Source organism: Nematolebias whitei, chromosome 14, assembly GCF_014905685.2.
Source record: "Nematolebias whitei isolate Nwh7 chromosome 14, NemWhi1, whole genome shotgun sequence".
Classification (NCBI taxonomy): Eukaryota; Metazoa; Chordata; class Actinopteri; order Cyprinodontiformes; family Rivulidae; genus Nematolebias; species Nematolebias whitei.
Window position 1 is genome coordinate 17,806,793 of NC_056511.1, and position 22,252 is coordinate 17,829,044.

Sequence of the window (22,252 nt, forward strand, 5' to 3'; positions counted from 1 at the left end):
GGTGAGGCCTTCATGGGTGAGGCCTTCATGGGTGAGGCCTTCATGGGCGAAATCTTCATGGGCGAAACCTTCATGGACGAAGCGTTCATGGGCGAAGAAGTCATGGGCGAGGCCTTCATAGGCGAAATCTTCATGGGCGAAATCTTCATGGGCGAAGACTTCGTTGTTGCTTTTCCTGCAAAACCTTTTCCACTGTCTTGAGAAGAAAGTGGAAATGGAAGACAAAAATAGAAGTATTTGATTTAGAACGTCATGACAGTTTGATAGTTCTAGAAAAACCGCAAATATATTGACTGCCCAAAACCAGTATATTCTAGCTTATTAGTTTCTTTATAAGTTAACAAGTTAATAAATTATTGCATGACACAAAATGTTTTAATATATCATTTTAATGGGTCATACAGAACCTGGCAGATAGTAATCATGCCTAATGTGTAAATTAAAGAGTAATTACATTACTTGTAGGCATCTTAAACAATTTACAATCTAACAATAACTAATGGTAATATTGCAATATCATATGAACTCCAGCCAATAAAATGAAATTCTGGAGAAAGTTTAAATATCCCCACAAATCTCTCTGCAGATTAATTCAGTCCTGCAGTTTTTGCCAACTAGTACAACTGCTATTCTTCTCCAGGAAAGATAACCCATCAATTATTAATCTAATAATTGCCGTGCCTTTTAGGCAAAGGAGAATGAATAATTAGTAGAATATCAGTGTTTTAGCCAAAGCAGTGAACATGGCAGTCTTAAATTACATTTATGCTGTGGGATTTATTTTGAAGTATTTGGAATAAGGTTCTGTCTCTGAATATTTTTAAACAGATTGTTTTCTTTGTTTAGATAAAATTCAAACTCTGCCCACCCAGTTCTAACAAAAACGTTAAAATACCCATGTTATTCCACTAAGAAAGTCCATATTAATGTACCAAAATATAAAGAGTGTTCTTAGCTTGGCTCAAGAAAAAAAATCTTCCAAAAACAATTAGTGTTTTTTTCACTTAGTCACAATTAAAATTTTTCTTTTAGTTATTAACCTTTTCAGCACAAGATGAAAGTTTACTATGACAAGATCAGGTTAAACAGAGACATTTGTAGAAAAGCCATTAGTAATGCCTCAATTGTTGTTTTGGTTCAAGGTACACATTATTAGCAACCTTGCAAGAAATTAGCTGCTATTATTGCTTCTGCAAAGCTCCATATTTCAAGACAACACAAATACACTAAACAACTGAGTTAAAAAAATGTCCACTTTAAAATTATTATAATTTTTTTAGTTTCTGGTTTTTCAATCAAAAACATTGTTTATTTGTAAACATGTGTTGCAAAAGCAGCAACAAAATGTCAGTTTTATTAACCATCTACAAACCGGATTCCAAAAAAGTTGGGACACTAAACAAATTGTGAATAAAAACTGAATGCAATGATGTGGAGATGGCAAATGTCAATATTTTATTCGTAATATAACATAGATGACAGATCAAAAGTTTAATCTGAGTAAATGTAACATTTTAAAGGAAAAATATGTTGATTCAAAATTTCACAGTGTCAACAAATCCCAAAAAAGTTGGGACAAGTAGAAATAAGTGGCTGGAAAAAGGAAATTGACCATATAACAAACAGCGGGAAAACCAATTAACACTAATTAGGTCAATTGACAACATGATCGGGTATAAAAAGAGCTTCTCAGAGTGTCAGTGTCTCTCAGAAGCCAAGATGGTAAGAGGATCACCAATTCCACCATTGTTGCGCAGAAAGACAGTACAGCAATACCAGAATGGTGTTACCCAGCGTAAAATAGCAAAGACTTTTAAGTTATCATCATCAACCGTGCATAACATCATCAAAAGATTCAGAGAATCTGGAACAATCACTGTGCGCAAGGGTCAAGGCTGTAAAACTCTACTGGATGCTCATGATCTACGGGCCCTTAAACGTTACTACACCTCAAACAGGAATGCCACTGTCAAGGAAATAACAGAATGGGCTCAGGAATACTTCCAGAAAGCATTGTCAGTGAACACAATCCGCCGTGCCATCTGCCGTTGCCAGCTGAAACTCTACAGTGCAAAGAGGAAGCCATTTCTAAGCAAGCTCCGCAAGCTCAGACCTTTGCACTGGGCCAGGGGTCATTTAAAATAGAGTGTGGCAAAATGGAAGACTATTCTGTGGTCAGATGAGTCACGATTTGAAGTTCTTTATGGAACACTGGGACGCCATGTCATCCGGACCAGAGAGGACAAGGATAGCCCAAGTTGTTATCAACGCTGCATCACTGATGGTATGGGGTTGCATGAGCGCTTGTGGAATGGGCAGCTTACATGTCTGGAAAGGCACCATTAATGCAGAGAACTATGTTCAGGTTCTAGAACAACATATGCTCCCATCTAGACGTCATCTCTTTCAGGGAAGACCCTGCATTTTTCAACACGATAATGCCAGACCACATTCTGCAGCAATCACAACATCATGGCTACGTAGGAGAAGGATCCGGGTACTGAAATGGCCAGCCTGCAGTCCAGATCTTTCACCTATAGAGAACATTTGACGCATCATAAAGAGGAAGGTGCGACAAAGAAGGCCCAAGACGATTGAACAGTTAGAGGCCTGTATTAGACATGAATGGGAGAGCATTCCTATTTCTAAACTTGAGAAACTGGTCTCCTCTGTCCCCAGACGTCTGTTGAGTGTTGTAAGAAGAAGGGGGGATGCCACACAGTGGTAAAAATGGACTTGTCCCAACTTTTTTGAGATTTGTTGACGCCATGAAATTTGGAAACAACAGATTTTTCCCTTAAAATGATACATTCCCTCAGTTTAAACATTTGATCTGTGATTTGTGTTCTATTCTGAATAAAATATTAGGTGTTGGCACCTCCACATCATTGCATTCAGTTTTTATTCACAATTTGTTTAGTGTCCCAACTTTTATGGAATCCGGTTTGTATAATAGGGTGGATAGGCTCCAAGTCATGGAGAAAGACAAAGAGACATTAGACATTAAACTGGTATAACAGTATTTAACATCATTAAGGAAGACATGCATTAAATATTTAAGTGTGCAACACCCAACATGCACTTTATCCATTAAATGTTAAAAATATGTGATAACATTTGTTGTAAAATGCTTGAGCTGACATGGATCTGTGAAACTGGACAGCATTATTGTTGTTCTTTTATTTTTGTAAGCTGAGATGAGTTTAACCACCACCTGTTTAAAATGGTATTATACAAACAAACTAATCTAAGTACTAATAAAGTTATGGACAAGATATTACTTTTTCAAAGACAACAGTTTTTTTTTTTTTTTCTGTTCTTTGTGTGCAACAGATGAAACGCCAGGAGACAGTTTGGTTCAGCCCACAGACTCCTATTGTGCCACCTCACCTCCTACAATGAAGTAGAATCAGCCCCATCAGTACGATTCAGACAAAAGAGTTAGCTGTCTGCATACTTATTACTGAGGCTTGTTTTGGCATCAATGATCTGCCATATAGAGCAACAGCATTTAGGTGGATAAACTGTAAGGGATAAAAAATAAACAAATAATCACAAGCTGACCACTCCCCTGATTTAAGCTCCAGTCCTAAGACAAAGCAAATATGCCGCTCTGACTCCCTTCCTTGTGTGTGTGTGTTGTGAATACCTTGAGGATTCTCACAGATTGAACAGCTATTTTCAGGTGAAAGGTAATTATCATTAATATTCATACACACGCTATTCAGATGGATTGTTTGAGAGGAAGATGAGAGAAGATTGAAGGTGGCGAGGATGCAGGGTGGACTAAAAGCAGAAAGATAGAAAAGGAGCATGAAGCCTAATCAAGGATTCTAACTTTTTTGTGATTATGATCAATGCAGGTTTCTAATGTATGGGCCAACAGACAAGAGACGTTTATAATAAAGATATTTTAGAAAAAAAGAAAAATAATTACAGTGGTGCAAATATGTGGTGCAAATAGTGAGAATGACTGCATAAAAGTCTGGGAGAAAGAGGCTAAAGAACAGAAGAAACTAGCAGAGAATTAATGAATAATGAGTGGGTTTTTTTTTTTTTCTTTGGTTTTTTTAAATCACACCTGAGAAAGTTTTAAATCTCTTATTGGAATTTAAATATAATCTGCAGATCAGCTTGAAGATGGTTTATTCCAATGATAGCTGCAGCTGAATATTTAAATGGAAGCACAGATGTGCCTGTGACGACTGTTTCATGACCTCTGACTTTACACCCACTGCTGAGACTTTTTAAAGACATTTCAGAATATTAATAGGGTAGCTTATGAATTGATAAAGCTTAAAATCCCTGAATGTGGAGGGAAAAAAAATTGGAAATGTTTTTATTAGGGAAAATCTGTGACATTGTCCCACTCTGAGGATGGCAGAGGTTTTCCTACAAAGCACCCAAAGCTAAAAGGAGCTCTCTCTATTCAATCATTTACAAGATCACCTCCTCTTGTCTTCACTCTTAAATCCATCATTATGAATGTAGAAGTGAATCAGTGAAATATCTTAAAACAAGGAAAGACTAGTGCACTTTATGCAGGCAGGTTGTTGCAGCAAAAAAGTTTTAAACTGTTGCCAAAAAAATAAAAATAACTTCGGACCAGAACGTTCTGATCCACCTTATGTTGCATCCTTACCAATAAAGTTTAACTTCAACAACAATGTTAGAAAATAAATCCTAAAACTTCTATTTTGGGCATAAGACAGAAGTGTTCTATTCATGGCAAGTAAATGATTGATTCGAGGTAAAACTATTTTTCCTCCCCAAGTAATCAAACTACAATTACCTTACTGAGACAGAGTTATAAATGGTTGAACACACTAAAAAAACGTATGTAATCTGAATTGTTTCGAAAACAGATGCCCATGGGTTAATTTAGCTGTGATGTATTAGTCAGGAAGTGTAATTAGACCACAGCCTGATGTCTGATCCAGCGCTGGTCCAAATGTGACGACAGCAGTTTGGATTGGAGTTGGCATTAACTGCATCTGCTGTGGTCGCTGTATCACAAAATGCTTTGACTCAATCTAACAATCATCTAAGCTTTAAGACCATATTTCACACACACACCTAATTATGCACAGATCTTGAGTGCACAGCAAAGTTGCACAGAAAATGGCTGATTGTATATTTAAATAGTTAAAATGTATATATACAGTATATATCTGTCTTTTAGGCAATAAAACAAATGGTTTTAACTATTCAGTTCAGTTTAATCTATAAAGCCTAAAAACAAAAGTCATCTCAAGACACTATACAGAAAAGCTAACAGGTCCAGTTTATATCCAAATCTGAGCAAACATTTCCCTTTATCCAACGTAACAATAGCTGTATTAGAGCAGCAGATATGAGTTTATTTCTAAAAACACATTATAATTCACATCACATCATCCAACCATCCATCCAACCATCTTGTGTTTTCACCGCTTCTTCCTTTTCGGGTCACTGATGCCTACAACCAGCAATCACTGTGCGAGAGGCGGGGGACACCCTGGACATGTCTCCAGTCCATCACAGGGACACACAAAGATAAACAACCATTCACTCTTTCACTCTCACCTAGAGACAATTTAGAGTTACCAATCAGCCTAACATGCATGTTTTTGACATGTGGGAGGAAACCAGAGAACCTGGGGAAAACCCACAAATGCACAGAGAGAACATGCAAACTCCACCCAGAAAGGCCCCAGGCCGCGATTTGAACTGGCAACTTCTCGCTGAGAGGCAACAGTTCTACCACCTAAGCCACTGTGCTGTCTCTCACATCACATCATTATTTCTCAAATTTGAGACCCACTTAAGATGCTATGCAATAGGAATGATGGCACTCCAGTCTTCCCCCTAGTTTACTTGTCTTGGCAGGGTGCTCATAGCTTACGTGATTTTTGTGCATGTGTTAATACGGAGATGGAGACATGTCTGTGTTGCGCGTTGTCTATACGTGAAGAAAACGGAGTGCTTAGCTAGCGCATCTGTATTGCGAGCAGCTAGCTTAGCACTACGTTAGTGGTGGCAGTTGTCAACGTGGGGTGGGGGTGGGGGGGGCAGTTCAGTAAGCAGGGTGCTCGATTCTGTTGACAGGGTGGGGTGCCCTGCTTGTGTAATGGTACATAATGGTAGGGGAAACACTCACACAAAAATTAATGTGGAATTTTTAACTTTTCCTCTTAGCTCTCTGGCTTTAAATTAATACTATCACTGCTTATCTAATAAGTAAATCCCACATCAACCACACTTAAGGTAAAAAAAAAATTCAGCCTTTAGTGCAAATTTACCACTACTTAATAAAGACTAGCCACTGAAAGATCATGATTTAATACCATAATCCTCCCAACCCACTCTTTGTGTCTGTAGGCTAATCCATCAAGGAGTACACAAAAAAAACACCCAGTTCCAGTAAAGTATTGAGCTGAATTTTCACTGATTTCTTCAACGCACCTGTGTTGGGAGGAGCTAAGGTCCAATGCAATGCAAAATGAGCCTAATCATCAAACGATAACTCAATAAGCAGATTGTGGAAAGTAAAATCCATACAGAAATCTTAACTCAGACCCTCAAATAAACCCTGCAGTCTCCCAAGCCATTATTTTCCCCACAGCTCATTTTAAAACACTTGGATTGTGGCATTTAGCCATAGGCGTCAGAGTTTCTTTATTGTCATTCGCACCTCATGTGGTACATGTGGTGGAGCGAAATTATGTACACAGGGTCCCAGTTACATCCAACAATAAAATGTATAAGAAAAACAGTAATAACATCTAAGATATGAACTAAGAAAAACATCAACTAAATATACACTAAGCACTCATAACATAAAAACATTGAACATCAGCACAAACATGAACATGAGTCTGTGTGAGCAGATGAGCACGCATGAACACATCAACATTGAAACAGATCAGCAGCAAAATGAAACAGATCAGCAGCAACATGATGTGATTTTTCACAGCGATTATTCTAGTTAGAGATTCATGAGTCTAACAGCCTCAGGGTAGAAGCTGTTCCTCAGTCTAGTGGTTCTACACTTAATGCTCCTCAACCTCCTTCCTGAGGGGAGTGGGGCAAAAAGTGTGTGTGCTGGGTGAGTGAGGTCCTTCATGATGCAGGTAGCCCTCTTCCTGCATCTAGAGGTGTAGATGTCTGTGATGGTGGGGAGGCTGACTCCGACAAACTTCTGTGCAGCCTTCACCACTCTCTGCAAAGCTTTTCTTTCTGCAGCTGTTGCGTCGCAACCATTATATGTGAAGAGGATGTGCCATCCCCCCATCCCCCCCCAGACACATTAAAAAATATATTAATTTGGAACCCCCACACATATACCATGAAACATTAGTTCAGTTGGCGCCGTTTGTATTTCGTCGTGATCGAATCCATTCCACTTGATTAATAGGGGAATACTCAAACCACTAAAAGTCCACTCCAGGTTTTCCTGGTTACCTACAACTCTCAAAACGGCAGCAATGTTTCTCCTTTGCATCTCCTGCCTTGTAGTGTTGTTCAATACCAGGATTTCCATCTCGATACCGATACAGGGTAAAAATGCAGGCTAGTATTGACGACACCGATACCAATACCGATACTTTGTACAAATACACCTAATGTGTCAGGTAAACCTAAAAACAGCAGTGTATTTCAAATCAAAGCTGCATAAAGAATATAAGACATCATAGAAATTATTTATTTTAAACTCGGAAGTATATTGAGGTTGTGCCCCAATTAACAATAAAGCTGAGCTTATACAACAGCAGAAAAAACAGGATACAATCACAAAATATGTGAAAATGATGTTTTAAACACTAAAAAAAAGAAAATAAGAAAAATAATAATAATACAGTAGTCCCTCATTTATCACGGATGTTGGTTTCCAGCCTGCCCCGTGATAAGTGAAAAACCGTGAAGTAGGGACGCAATGTTTACAATATTTTAGTATTTACTGTATTATTAAAATCAATTGCTTCATTATCAACTAGATCTACTATAAAAATGAAAACTTCAATAAATTCACGTCACATGAACATGTAAACATGAAAATACTGAACAGGTAAAGAACACTTCAACAAAAGCATCCAACATTAACACTTTCCCTCATTCACAAGTTTTTGTTAAGGAACAAAAGCATGTACCGTCTTCCCCTTCAGTCCGTTCCGTTTTTTGCTCAGAACCTCTCCTGCCTTTGAAAAGACTCTCTCTGCTGGTGCAAAAGTGGCAGTAATTCCCAGATATCTAACTGCTAGCTTGCTCAGGGCTGGGAAGGTTGGTTCATGTTCTTTCCACCAAACCAGTGCATCGCTATCTCAGGGAATCACTTCTTCTTCTAAGTAACGATGTACTTCAGTGTGCATATCACTGGCAGCTGACAGGTGATGTTGTTCTGACAAAACCTGCATGTCAAAATCAGTCCACATCCCTCCTTTTGACACAGCTGAACCTGAGGGGCAGGACTCTGGTTTGGCCCTGAGGCAGAAGGACCAGAGGTGGAGTTAAAGCCCCCAGGATACTCCTGCGCACTACGCGGAGGTACGCACGTACGTACGCGGAGGTACGAGCGTACCCCCCAGGGCATGTCCGTGCAAAGCTCAATTTTTACAACCACGTACGCGATGTCGCACAATAAACTGCCCAGCGATGGACTGTTTTGTATGCGACACCAATGTATTAAATTCCCCTTCTTCATCCCTGATCTGGCCTTTTCTTTTGTTTTTTTGCCAAGAGGAAAGTGATCTCTTCCTCCTCCGTTGATGCCATGACTGAAATGGTGAAAAATTAAGGAATTTGTCACGAGCGAATTAAACTCAGGTCCAGCGTGGCTGCGGGAGGGTCTGGAGATTTCCTGGTGGGCTGGTCTGATGTGTGGGATGCAGAGCCAGCGCTCCCTGTTTTTTTTTTTTTTAGATCTTTATATTAACAACACAAACAAAGAACACCACTGTGGCTGAGGCTGCCAGCGCTTGTTTTTTTTCCCGACCTGTCAATCAATCCAGTAGGCGTGTCAACAAATGACCAATCGGCAAACTCAGTTTGTCCCGAAGGTAAATGCCCCCTGTCTGTGAAGCTGCTTTGAAGCTGCTCAGGGTGTACGCTCAAGTATGAAGTCTGAACCCTCTGCGTACAGTACACGCGTACGTATGTACGTGGGAGTATACTGGGGGCTTAACAGTAGCTGTTGAGCTTGGTGCTAGTGTGGGAGCTGCCTGTTCTTTCTGATAAACATCTGCATTTCAGAGAGGAGACGTTTTTTCATTACTTCCACATTGTCTTTGTCTCCAAAACCAAGATGTTTAAACCGAACATCCAGAAATGTACTGGCAGCTAGACAATAAATGCTCTCAGTACCCTTGAATCTGCGCTGCCATTGCTGTGCCAGTTGTGTGGCAAGGGAGCTGCCTTGACGTTCACAGGCTGCTACAGCGCTGTGAATGAGTGACACGAGTGGAATCACTTTGGAGACTGAAACATACTTTTCAGCTGAAACTTCCCAAGTCACTTCTTCAAGCGGCCGTAGTGCATCAACTGTTTGCTTGATAAGGGATAATTCTCACTCATTTAAGCACAATGCACTCTTCCCTAAAAGGCAGAGGGCTGTGGTCACAGCTTCATTTTGCTCACAGAGCCTCTCCAACATGTAAAAAACTGCGTTCCAACAGGTCTCTACTGACTGGATTAACCTGTGCTCTGCAACTTTCATCTGCTGTTGAATACCCCTGAGTTTCTGTGTGGCCTTTGTGCTGTGGTGAAAAAAGGACATGATCGCACTGCATTTCTCCAGCACGCTCACCACTTCTGGGACAGTTTTCAAACTATCCTTACCAACTAAATTCAGTGTATGTGCAAAACACGGATGATGCATCCATCCAGCCCTGTGCACTGCAGCAACCATATTTGCACCATTGTCTGTCACAACTGCAACCACTCTGTCAGTTGAGCATGCATCAGGACACTCTGTCAGTTATGTCCCATTCTTCTGTGATGCGTTTAAGCGCTAAACTGATATCACCTGCTGTTTGTTGCTCATGGAAAGTGTGGGTTTTCAAAACAAATTCCCTCATTTGCCACTTTTCAATGAAATGACATGTCAGTCAAATATGCTTCTGTGGATATTGAAGTCCACAAATCAGTGGTAAGTACAACACTAGAAGCATTTTGCAAAGATGCCCTTACTTTGCTTTTACATTCATCAAACATCTTTACAAGATGAGTCTCTGTCAGTTTTTCATCCTGAGAGTTTATATTTTGGGTCAAGAGCTCTCACAAATCCTTGGAAACCTTGATCTTCCACTATGGACAGAGGCTGGAGATCCTTTGTGTGTGTGTGTTGCTGCTCTTGGGGAATCATCTTCAAACAATAATAAATAAATAAATAATCACAGGACAAAACAAATTATGGGCTACTATGCACTGAATGCTTAATCTTATGTTCAACTAAGTATGTAGTTCCTCCAAATAGCCTACAATTAGGGGATACAAACACTTCCTGTTTCATAATACTGGGTGACTCATTGAAATCGCCAGTTAAAATTTTAATTAAATAAATAAATGCCACAGTAATTGCACAGTAATGGAAATAATGAAAATTTTGAATTTTAAATATTAGATGTTTTTAAGATAAAATGTTATTTTGTTATCCATCTTTTCTAGTATATATTTTTCAGAGTTCACCAAGGCTGTTTTATCACCACTGCACTGTATAATTTGACAACACCTAGTCTATGTAATCCATTTTAAATGATCAATTCTTTAGGAAACTTGTCTGATTTTTTTAAATTATTATTTTTACCTATGTGAGCTTATCTCAGTGATACAAATATAATTATCCTACACTGCTCCTGTTTCCTGGACTATCTTGAAAAAAAGACATGAAGCTCTCGACCTTGACCTCTCTAAGTGGCTTCAAACATCTGCTAAGTTCATGGCAAAAACCAGTGCAGACATGTTCTTGTTTTTAGTTTTCTACATTGCTTTATAACCTAGATGTTTTTTTGTTTTTTAATTTTAATACCATTTTCTTTTATTTGTTCTTCTCAATTTGTGTGCTTTTTAATGATTTTCTACTGTTGTCATCACTCTTTGTTAAAATCAGGTCTCTCTTATAAATGAGCCCCCGAGGTTCAATGGGATTAACCTGTATAAATAAAGGTTGAATTAATAATTACTCCAATTTGAACTCATACCACTATCTGTTGAAGCATTATTTTGTTACTAATTCATAACCATATTTATTCATTTGAACAACTCAGACAAACTGCAATAGTTCTTGGAGTAGCTTAAAGCTCCACATTTCCTCCCTCTGTACCTGGATAGTCCTACAGCACTGAAGGACTCCAACAGAGATGCCCATCTTGCCCTAGGAGCAGCAGCAGCACCTGACTCTTTGCTCTCCTCCTCTGTCCATTACATAATCAATGCCTCGTATTCTGGTTTAACTGGAGATGTTTTACAAGGTTTGTTGTGTAGCCACAGCTCTTTAGAGTTTTCCCACAAACCTCACAAACCACTTCTCGGCTGTTTTTGGATCTGAAATAGCTCCACACATGACTGTTTACACTCCACCATTGTGGCTACAGACTGAGCAGCATGCCATTCTGCTTCCACGCATTACACACTTACAGAGGCGGAGAAAAAGTAGTTCCCACCAACCGTGTATCATTTAGACAAGATCTAAATAGTTTTGTTACTTTCCACCATCTTCCTGTTAATGGTATGCATTACCTGAAATGATTGAAGTATCAAAAGTATTGATAATTTGATTTAGGGTGCATTCACACTAGCCCTGTTTAGTCCGCTTTAATGGAACTCTAGCTCGTTTTCCTAGAAAGTCTGGTTCGTTTGGGGAGGTGTGAATGCACCATCAAACTCTGTCACGGAACAAAAAGGCGAACTCTGGCCCGGGCTAAAACCTAGGTCTCGGTCCGGTAGAAGCGAACTGCAACGCGGTTCGAGTACAGTGTGAATGCAAACAGACCGGGCCCCGCTCCACAGGACAAACAAACACGCATTTCTCTGACCTTATATGGAGCCGTCAGCTGCCTTGTGTGAAAAAACAATATTCTCCATGGTCTTCTGTCTCATCTTCTGCTCATGCTAAGTCCATTTTTGAAAAATGACAAAATATAACTCCTAAAACTGCTAAAACTTGATGCCACTTCGTTTTTATTTTTATTTACAGAAGAAGAAGACATGTCTTCAGAGGTTTTTGTGTTGTTTCTTTCGGTAGTTCTTGGTGCAGCGCCCCCACAGGAGAGTGGGGGAATAGGTTGGTTCAACAGGTTGACTCGACTGCACAGTGCAGTGTGAATGCAAACGCACCAGCTCAAATGTAAACAAAAGGTCATGAATATTGGTCCCCAACCGAACCGAGTCTACCGGACTATCTGGTGTGAAAAAGACCTTAAGGATTGATTCTAGAGCACAAAGTTCTGGTATCGATAGCATCAATATTTTAGTATTCATCTGCACATGACTAGCGCTGTCTATGTGTGAAGAAAATGGAGCGCTTAGCTAGCACATCGGTATTGTGCGTAGCTAGCTTAGCTCTACGTTAGTGGCAGTTCAGTAGGTAGGGTGCTCAGTTCTGTTCACAGGCCAGGGTGTCCTGCTTGTGTAATTAATGATAGGAGAAACACTGCACTCTCACACAAAAACTAGTGTGGATTTTTTTTTTTACTTTTCCTCTTAGCTCTCTGGCTTTAAAAGAGTACTATCACTGATTATCTAATAAGCAAATCCCATCTCAACCACACTTAAGGTAAAAAAAAAAATGCAGCCTTTAGTGCAAATTATCCACTATTTAATAAAGACTAGCCACTGAAAGATCATGATTTAATAATCCTCCCAACCCACTCTTTGTGTCTGTAGGCTAATCCATCAAGGAGGACATCAAAAAACACCCACTTCCAGCATTGAGCTGAATTTTCACTGATTTCTTCAATGCATCCCTGAGCCAAATCATCAAACTATAACTCAATAAGCAGATTGTGGACAGTAAAATCCATACAGAAATCTGAACTCAGGCCCTCAAATAAAACCTGCAGTCTCCCAAGCCATTATTTTCCCCACAGCTCATTTTAAACACTTGGATTGTGGCATTTAGCAATATATTGTTATTGGCATTCTGAAAATGCAATTTAGGCAAATATCAGAAAGTGATCAAAGCGTTAAGAGAAAACACGTTGACGCCAAACCTGTGGTTTGATTTTTGACTGTTAAGAAATTTCTTGGACAACTTCACTGGCTGAACAATTAAACAGAACACCAAGTTTTCTGTATCGGGCAGGATTTCTGAGGTAACAAGGATGAAAGGATGCAACGAGGAAACCTTGACTCTCGTCTTTGCACAGTCAAATTAGTCAACTTTCTCACCCTACACTTCCCCCCTACGTCTGCGCACCAGTACAGGGGGAATCAGTCCTCAACACAATATTCATAAAGCCATGAACTGGAGGAGCCATCAGCCCACACACACTCCCTCAGTCACAACATGCACATAGAGACACCCACCTACGCTTGCACAAACACACAATACAACATGCCCTCATTATCCACCCACATGCCTACATCTTCAATTGAGGAGGACTACTGGGTATGTCAGTGATGAGAGCAGTTGGTGCTGTAAAACAACCGAGCGAACAAAAGCTAAGCTATTAGGAGAAGAACCAATACAACACCGGATGCATTAGATATGTTACATGGCACCAGCCACAGCAGCAGGAAACAGACCATTATTTAGACCATTAGTAATGTTAGATAAAACTGACTGATGACAAAACAGTGGAGTGAATAAGTTCTGGCACACTGCTGTGGCCACTTGGCAACAATATGATAAAAGAGATTTACATTTTATTTTCAAGCTCAGAGACCAGAAAACAAACTGAACTTACATTTTCCTATATGGCTCCCTTACCAGAGTGTCTTATAATATCTCTTCATCTGTTCTTAAATCACACTATGATTAAAGCCTTTAAGTATTAAAGTGTTACGAAAGCAAAAAATTATTATTAATGTATAGCATTTTTTGTTTTGTAGTGCTGTGTAAAAATTAGAAATGTAGTCTGGCAAATTTTGTATTAAAAAAAAAACTAAAAAAATTGTGTTGTTTCTGAATTATGTCTAAATAAAAACAGCTTTTAGGTGAAAACTGTGGGAAAACTGCAAACCATTGCTCAGCCCTCTTAACTGAAAAGGTAAATGACTCCCTCTGTTGGATAGATTAGGAAGTGGAAAACAAATTTACTCTGAAATGAGACTCAACTCACAGGGAGGGATTTACTGTAACGTTCAAAATAATAGCTTTCAAGAATGAAGACACAAATCAACATAAAAGCAAATTACAAGAATTATTCAAAAGCATTATTAAATTCTCTACACCCTCCACTAGTTTAGGTCTGTTTGACTGCATTCATTTTTGGGTGAATAAAGTAAGTTACCTAGTTGACAAATTAGTATTTAAAGTTAAGAATATATCAGTGATTCAATGCCAAATATGGTCTTGTTCATATTAATGAGAAATATGAAGTACTTGTTGTAATCTGCAAATAAACTGTATTTATCTTAAACATGTTTAATATCTGAACTGGAGACCTGTCCAGGGTGTCCCCTGCCTCTCACACAGTGACTACTGGACATGGGCACCAGTGACCCCCGAAACCCAGAAAGGAAGAAAAAATGTAAGGAAAGAAGGATGTAAGGGAGGATATAAGGAAGGAAGGATATAAGAAGGGTAGGAAGGATATCAGGAAGAAAGGATGTAAGGAAGGAAGGATGTGGAAGAAAGGATGTAAGGAAGGATGTAAGAAAGGGTGTAAGAAAGGATGGAAGGAAGGAAGGGTATGAGAAGGGAAGGAAGGAAGGACATGAGGAAGAAAGGATGTAAGGAATGAGGGATGTGGAAGAAAGGATGTAAGGAAGGATGTAAGGAAGGAAGGATGTAAGGAAGGAAAGAAGGATGTATGGGAGGATATAAGGAAGGAAGGATGTAAGGAAGGATATAAGGAAGGAAGGATACAATTATGTAAGGAAGAAAGGAAGGAAAGATCTAAGAAAGGATATAAGGAAGGAAGGATATAAAGATGTAATGAAGGAAGGAAGGATGTAAAGATGTAAGGAAGGATGTAATGAAGGAAGGATGGATGTAAGGAAGGATGCAAGTATGTAAGGAAGGATATAAGGAAGGAAGGATGTAAGGAATGATATAAGGAAGGAAGGAAGGAAGGAAGGAATGATGTAAGGATGAACTGATGGATGGATGTTTATGGACAGAATGACCAAGTTGATTGTTTTCCAATACTTATGTTTTACCATGACTGGCTGTGGTAGGTCAGCGGTCAGTGCACCAGTCCTGTAATTTTGAGGCTGCAGGTTCAAGCCCAGGTTGCGTCATGAATTATGTAAAACAATTGCCAAATCTTTCACGCAAGTTTTCACGCTGTGGCAACCCCCGAAGAAGGGATCAGCCAAAACAGCAACAGGTTTTACCTTTGTTGTTGGTAGAGGACGGTCCAGGTTTCTCAGCAGATAAAGACAATGATGCTGGTCCAGATGTGGTTGACAACACCTCTTGTGAAGGTGACATTTTCCCTACTAATAAACCAAAACTATTATAAGAATACTTCTGTATTTGCTTACTACTGACTATGTAAAACATTTAAAAGAATCTTACCATCATCTGCAGTGTATAGAACTGGATTTCCTATTTTTCCTCCAGTTTCCTTTGCCGACTGCAAGATATCCATGTCCACAATAATCACCACAAGCCTGAAACAACAAACAACTACAAATTGACTCTGGTGATTTAAATAATAAATAAATAATGTATGTACTTAAAGACTGTTCGGAGATATGACAACATCATGATCACCAAGCGTTAAAAAGCAATGAACACAAATATATTCAAAAAAGTTCAAGACAAAACAACTGGACTCATTTGTAACAGAAGACGTTTCGCTTCTCATCTGAGAAGATTTCTCAATTCAAAGAACAGTGAGTGTGGGGTTCAAGTTACAAAGCTGAGGTAAGATACATGCATAATGGCAATATGCAGATGTGATAGGTCAATCTGCATATGTATGCATGTATTTTACCTCAGCTTTATAACTTGAAGCCCACACTCATTGTTCTTTGAATTGAGAAAGCATCGTCTTATGTTGCAAATAAAGTCCAGTTGTTTTTGTCTTGAACTTTTTTGAATTTACCATGGCCTAGTTGACTGAGACTCTTCACCAGCATAACACAAATAAATATACACACATGGTGACAAAAACATGAAAAGTGAATACATTTTCTTGTAGTAAATAATAAACTACATAACAAAAACAAGTACCGGTAGACTATTTAAAACAATCAGTTATTATGCTAAAATAGTTATAGTCATTAAGCTACTTGTTCAATAGTAAAATGTAAAGACGCTCTTATCTGCTGTGCTGTATTGCTCGATGTATCACAACTGTATCTTGTCCTTTATCTGTATCTGCTTGGCTTCTAGATCTGCTTGCCTTTTGGTATCAACAAGTACAGATTGAGCTAAGTCAGAGAATGTATTTGAGTTTTTTATGTACGGAACATGAACTGGGAGCTGCTGGTGTGTGTGTCCCACCTGATGACAAGATCACCAGTAAACTGGAACGGCAGAAGAAAATAATAAAACAACTCCATAAAAGGACTTCCAGGAAATGAAGACATCAGTTTGAACTAGTTTAGACAAAGAACTGTAAGAATGTGTGACACATTTCTGGGTGGAGCTTTTGTGTTTAAATACAGAAGAAGCTGAAAGCTCCGGTCAGAAGCGTCTTGGGTTTTTGTTGCATCTCTGTTGGTTTGGGGTAAGAGCGTCTCCTTTCAGCTGAAAGCTTTAATAAATGTTGGTAATACTTTTTAATTTGAATCTCTCTGACTGATTACTGTCTTTTCTCCATGTATCTCCGAACCAATGAGAGGAACAGGTGAATAGGCTGAAAAGTCTGAGTTGTTATGTTGAGTTTTCCTCGACAGAAAGAATATCCGGGTAGATCAAAAAAGAAATGACAGTAAGTTTAAGCGCTTCCAACCAGATATGCAGACTTTTTTATTCACCATTTGGTCTAAAATGTTTCTAAATCTACAAATACAATTGTTACTTTAGGCAATTTACAAAAAGGGATTTAAAAATATAAATAATAATGCATTTTTAAAAACAAATTTCTTAATCTTAATTAAGTAAGAAAAAAAACATGCATGTTAGGCTGCCTTCAGGTCCAGGACTCCCTTGTAAAAAGAAAGATCTGTGGTCTCATCGGGACTTGCCTGGTTAAATAAAAGTTAATAATCAAAAACTTGGAAGCTTGATAGTTTATATCTCTCACAGGCAGATGTGACCAGTAGAATATTCACATCCAAATATGTTGAGCTTAATTGTCTCGGGTATAGGCCTGTCGCAATAAACAAATCATTTAATTGCATGATAAATGAAAATTATCAACCTCATTTTCATTTATCGGCTTAATTGCTTCTTCGTGTCTCTCTGTCTACTGAAGACACTGGATGACAAAAGGCTAAATTCCAGTGCTCTTCATTGACCCCTCCCTTTCTCTTTAAAAAACATTTTAACCATCCAAAATCGCATTTTTTTGGATCGTTAAAAGCAGCTAAGCTGAGAAGCTAAGCTACGAGCTAAGCTAACAGGCTGACCTCAGGAAAAAAAAACTCTGTCTTGTCAAAGCTCCAAAATTCACGGTTGAAACCAGTGCCTTTGTCTAAAAAGTTGTTTTTCTCTGCAAAAAGAAGATGAGAACTTGTTTACTGAATTTTTTAATTAAAAGCTTTGTGTGAAAAATGCTACGGTAAAAAGCTCAAACCACACCGAGCGTCTGCCATTATGAGAACCAAAAAACAGGAAGGAGAGACAACCTATGTCACGTCAAGGGGCCTCCCTCCCATTTTCTTAAAGAGACATGCTGCTCGCTCCCTCACTATCCATCCTTCAGTTCAAAACAGTCTTATACTGCCATTCAGTGGTCAAAAAAGGTACTACACACAAAAATTAACCAAGATTTCTTCATAAATTTGACAATTACAAATTATTGTTAAATTTCAAAAAATATTATTGTTTATCGAAATAATTTCTGAGACAACCACCCAGCAAAAAGTTATCGTGACAGGCCTACTCGGGTAACTTGTGTCTCGTGAATACACGTCGCAAAGAGGCAACCATCTTTACAGTTATACCACCTGAGCAGCGCTATACTGCTATTGCCATCACTTAGAATAAATACACAAAAAATAGACATATCTAAAAAAAAAATACTTGACTCTAAAATATGAGTTCAAGTAAAAAGGCAGAAAAGAAAAAAACTCTTTAAAAGCTTCAACCAAATATAAAAATGAATGAAGAATAAAGTAAACAAGGAAGAAACACGTACCTGCCATCTGACAGAGTGCTACTAGTGGTCCTCTTTAACTTGCACAGACAGTTTGGGACAAGGAGATTCTCTTCTGCCAGTCTGTTCAATTGGGTGGCCAGCAGAAAGGCTGAAGACGGAAAATAAAAACCAATGATATATTTCATACACTGGAACTTCAAGACTGAATTGAGCTGCAAACTTTTTGGTGCAACTACTGTTATACATTTATATTACAGTAATTAGCTGTATGATATCAATCATTTGGACACAACAGTACATTTATTTTCTGTAAAGTTGCAACAAAACAGAATTATATTCTGCATCAATACTTTTACAAACCACATCAACGAACGAGTTATCAGTTTGACAAAAACAAAAAACGTACAGGAAAGGAAGTGCTGGCCATCACTCATCTTAATCCGGAACCTGGGTGGGTTTGAGGAATTAGATACACGACGGATTTCCTGGAAAAACAGGGAAAAGAAAGGTCTGAAACTCAAAACAACAGCTGTTTAAAAACTTCAAGACTCATACATAACACTGTAAAATAAATCTAAAAAAGTCAAGTCTGGTCCTCTGGACGGGTTCAAAAAACAAAAATCTTGTAGAAATGTTTTGTCTTTCATCCAAAAGACTTCTTCAGTCTGAGGAGCTGTATTCAGCTCAGTCTTATAAACAGCATCTTCTCATAGTGGATCAACCAGACTCCAGCCAGCCGTCAGGTGAAAAGGAGGAACCCAGACCAGTGGTCATTCCGTATGTTGAGGGAGTATCAGAGAAACTGAGATGTTTATTTTCTAAACATAACGTCCCAGTGGCTTTTAAACCCCAAAATACATTACGGCAAAGACTGGTTCATCCCAAAGATCCAGTCCCCCGGCACAAACAGAGTAATGTTGTGTATGCTGTTCAGTGTCAGGAGGGCTGTGATCAGTCTTACATCGGGGAAACAAAACAGCCACTGGCCAAAAGGATGGCCCAACACAGAAGATCAACATCATTAGGCTAAGACACTGCAGTCTATGGTCATCTCCAGGCCAGCGGTCACTCTTTCAGGGATGAAAGGATAAATGGACCGGGAGGTGGACCAGCTGGTGACCTGGTGCAGCAGCAACAACCTGGAACTCAATGCCCAGAAGACAGTGGAGATGATTGTGGATTTCAGGAAAGCCACAGCCCCTCTGCCCCCCCCTCACCTGTAATGATACCCCCATCACCACTGCAAATTCTTATCGGTTCCTCGGCACCACCATCACCCAGGACCTCAAGTGGGAGCCGACCATCAGCTCCCTCATCAAGAAGGCCCAGCAGAGACTGTACTTCCTGCGACAGCTGAAGAAGTCCAAGCTGCCGGCCAAGCTGATGGTGCAGTTCTACACGGCCATCATCGAGTCCATCCTCAGCTCCTCCATCACGGTGTGGTACGCCGGGGCCACTGCCAGGGACAGACTCAGACTGCAGCGCGTTGTGCGCTCAGCTGAGAAGGTGATCGGCTGCAGCCTTCCATCCCTCCACGACCTGTACGTCTCCAGGACTGTGAGGCGAGCAGGTCGGATCACAGCTGACCCTGCTCACCCTGCACAAGGTCTGTTTGAACCACTCCCCTCAGGCAGGAGGCTTCGGTCCATTCGGACCAGAACCTCCCGCCATAAGAACAGTTTCTTCCCCTCTGCTGTTGGACTCCTGAACACTCATAATGCTACCTCATAATTTCTGCTTTGGTCACATTACATCTGTATTATAATTGAATACTCCATCTGTACTGTTTTCTACGCTTTTTTATTGTTTTCTATTGTATGGGTGTACATATGGTTATGTTATGTTTTTAATTTTACTTTATTTATGGGTGTACACAGGCTTATGTCTTATGTAATGTTCTCATTTTTACTTAATTTTTACTTTATTTTACTTTATTACTATTCGCACCTTATGTCGAAGCAAATTCCTAGTTTGTGAACCTCGTTCATTGACATGGCGATAATAAACTGATTCTGATGAAGATGCTCACATCCTTGACAGAGAGGAACGATGGTTTGAGAGAAGAGTAAAGGAGGCCATCTTTGTGAAAAGAAACTCCATCCATCCATCTTCTTTTACCTGCTTCTTCCATTTTGGGTCACGGGGGTCGCCGGTGCCCATGTCCAGCAATCACTGTGCAAGGGGCGGGGTACACCCCGGACGGGTCGCAAGTCCATCACAGGGACATGAAAAGAAACTGTCTATTATTAAACAGGGGTGGAGGCCTCCATGTTCAACTGTCTCCCTCTTACAATGGGTATGTTTACATGGACATAAGTAACTGGATCAAATGGCCGGTCGGAATAAAAGTGTGTCATGTAAACGCTCCGTTCGGATTATTTTTTGTGTATTCGGCGCGATCCGATATAATTTGTGATCAGAACGAAACGGGTGGTTTACGCCGATCCGAAACCCGATCGGTGCACATGTAAACGCTTCATCTGTTCGTTTTTATCTGATGGTGAAAAACTGACCTGACTGCGCATGTGCGACTTTGCCATTTCCGCCTGGCTAACGCTAATAATATTAGCATGTCAGGGAAGTAAAACTGGTCGGTGAGCGACACAACATTTCTACTAGAAACTTTTAAAGAGCTCAAAATGATTTCTATTACCTGTAGCTCAGTCAGGGAGTGCAGTAACGTCTCCACCATCATTAAAACCTGTCGCGGGTCCATTTTGGGTGCTCAAGTTTGTTTACGTTCACCCGGAAGTAGAACTTCTTCTTCTGTGTTTTTTTTTTTAAGGAGAGTTTACCTCTCTGCGCATGTCAGTACTGCTGTTCAGAACAAAGCCCGCTGCATGTAAACGCTCATCATGAACAGATTGTGCCCATGTAAACAATACATTTGAATTATTCAAACAGAACACATTTCAATCCGGTCAAAGAATTCTGCGCATGTAAACATAGCTAGTGTTGTTTTTGTTAGTATCACTCAGCCCCCTGCAAGCAGCCATCAGGGTGCCAACGATCCATTGTTAGGCTGATGGTCCTTCTTCAGAAGTGTCAAATCCACTTACAAAAGGGGGCCAAAATTAAAACCTTTTTCAATGAGCCGGCTTCAGAATCAACATTAACTCAAGTTAGATACCAAACATCTTTTCTTGGTTGCAGGTTCCTCAACAAGAGTTTGATTGGTCTCATTAGTCGTTTTCTGTTGCATTTTTGACATCATAATCAAAGATTACTGAAAAAAATTTAAGCGATAAAGGTATTTTATATTTAAAATAACATCTTGGGGACCAGATAAGATGTTAAGGAGGGCCACATTTGGTCCCTGGGCCTCGAGTTTGACACATATGTCCTAGGTCAAGTGAATGATCCACTATGAGAAGGTGCTATTTATAAGACTGAGCTGAACACAGCTCCTCAGACTGAAGAAGTCTTTTGGATGTAAGACGAAACGTATCTTTTTTTTTTTTTGGTTGAACCCATCCAGAAGACCAGACTTAACTTTTTTAGATTTTTCTACCTGGATTATTGAGCATGCATCAGGATACTGCAACATAAAATCAATAAAGATTTTAAGAATATTTGTTGATATTTCCTTCCAAGATTTCAAGTTTTACAAAAACAACTGGTTTCATAGCTCACATTTAATATATTATTGTTGTTCAATATCATTGGATTGCTTGTATACCACTGCTTGTATATCAATATCAATAATGAGCATCAATATCAACATGAAAACACACATTGTGCTATGTCAGATAACTAAACCTCTTTTGTAAAAAATAAAAAAAACAGTTCACTCAAGATTCACTTACCAGAAGCTGCAAAACAGAATTGTTTATGTGTGAGCCTTTGAACAGGGCCTGGAAAACAAGAACGCGTGGACTTGTTAGTGCCTTATCGCAAGC

General features: G+C 39.4%; 1 protein-coding gene and 1 long non-coding RNA gene across 2 annotated transcripts in view; both read right to left on the minus strand.

Moving 5' to 3' along the window:
• Window positions 1-22,252, minus strand: part of LOC119420871 (replication protein A 70 kDa DNA-binding subunit) — a gene marked incomplete at its 5' end in the record, with an annotated part of 94,705 nt that overhangs the window by 39,986 nt on the left and 32,467 nt on the right.
• LOC119420534 lies at window positions 15,695-18,829 on the minus strand. Its single transcript, XR_005187308.1, has 3 exons — window positions 18,760-18,829; window positions 18,393-18,501; window positions 15,695-15,753 (listed from the first exon to the last, which is right to left on the minus strand). It is a non-coding gene; the product is annotated as an uncharacterized LOC119420534 (long non-coding RNA).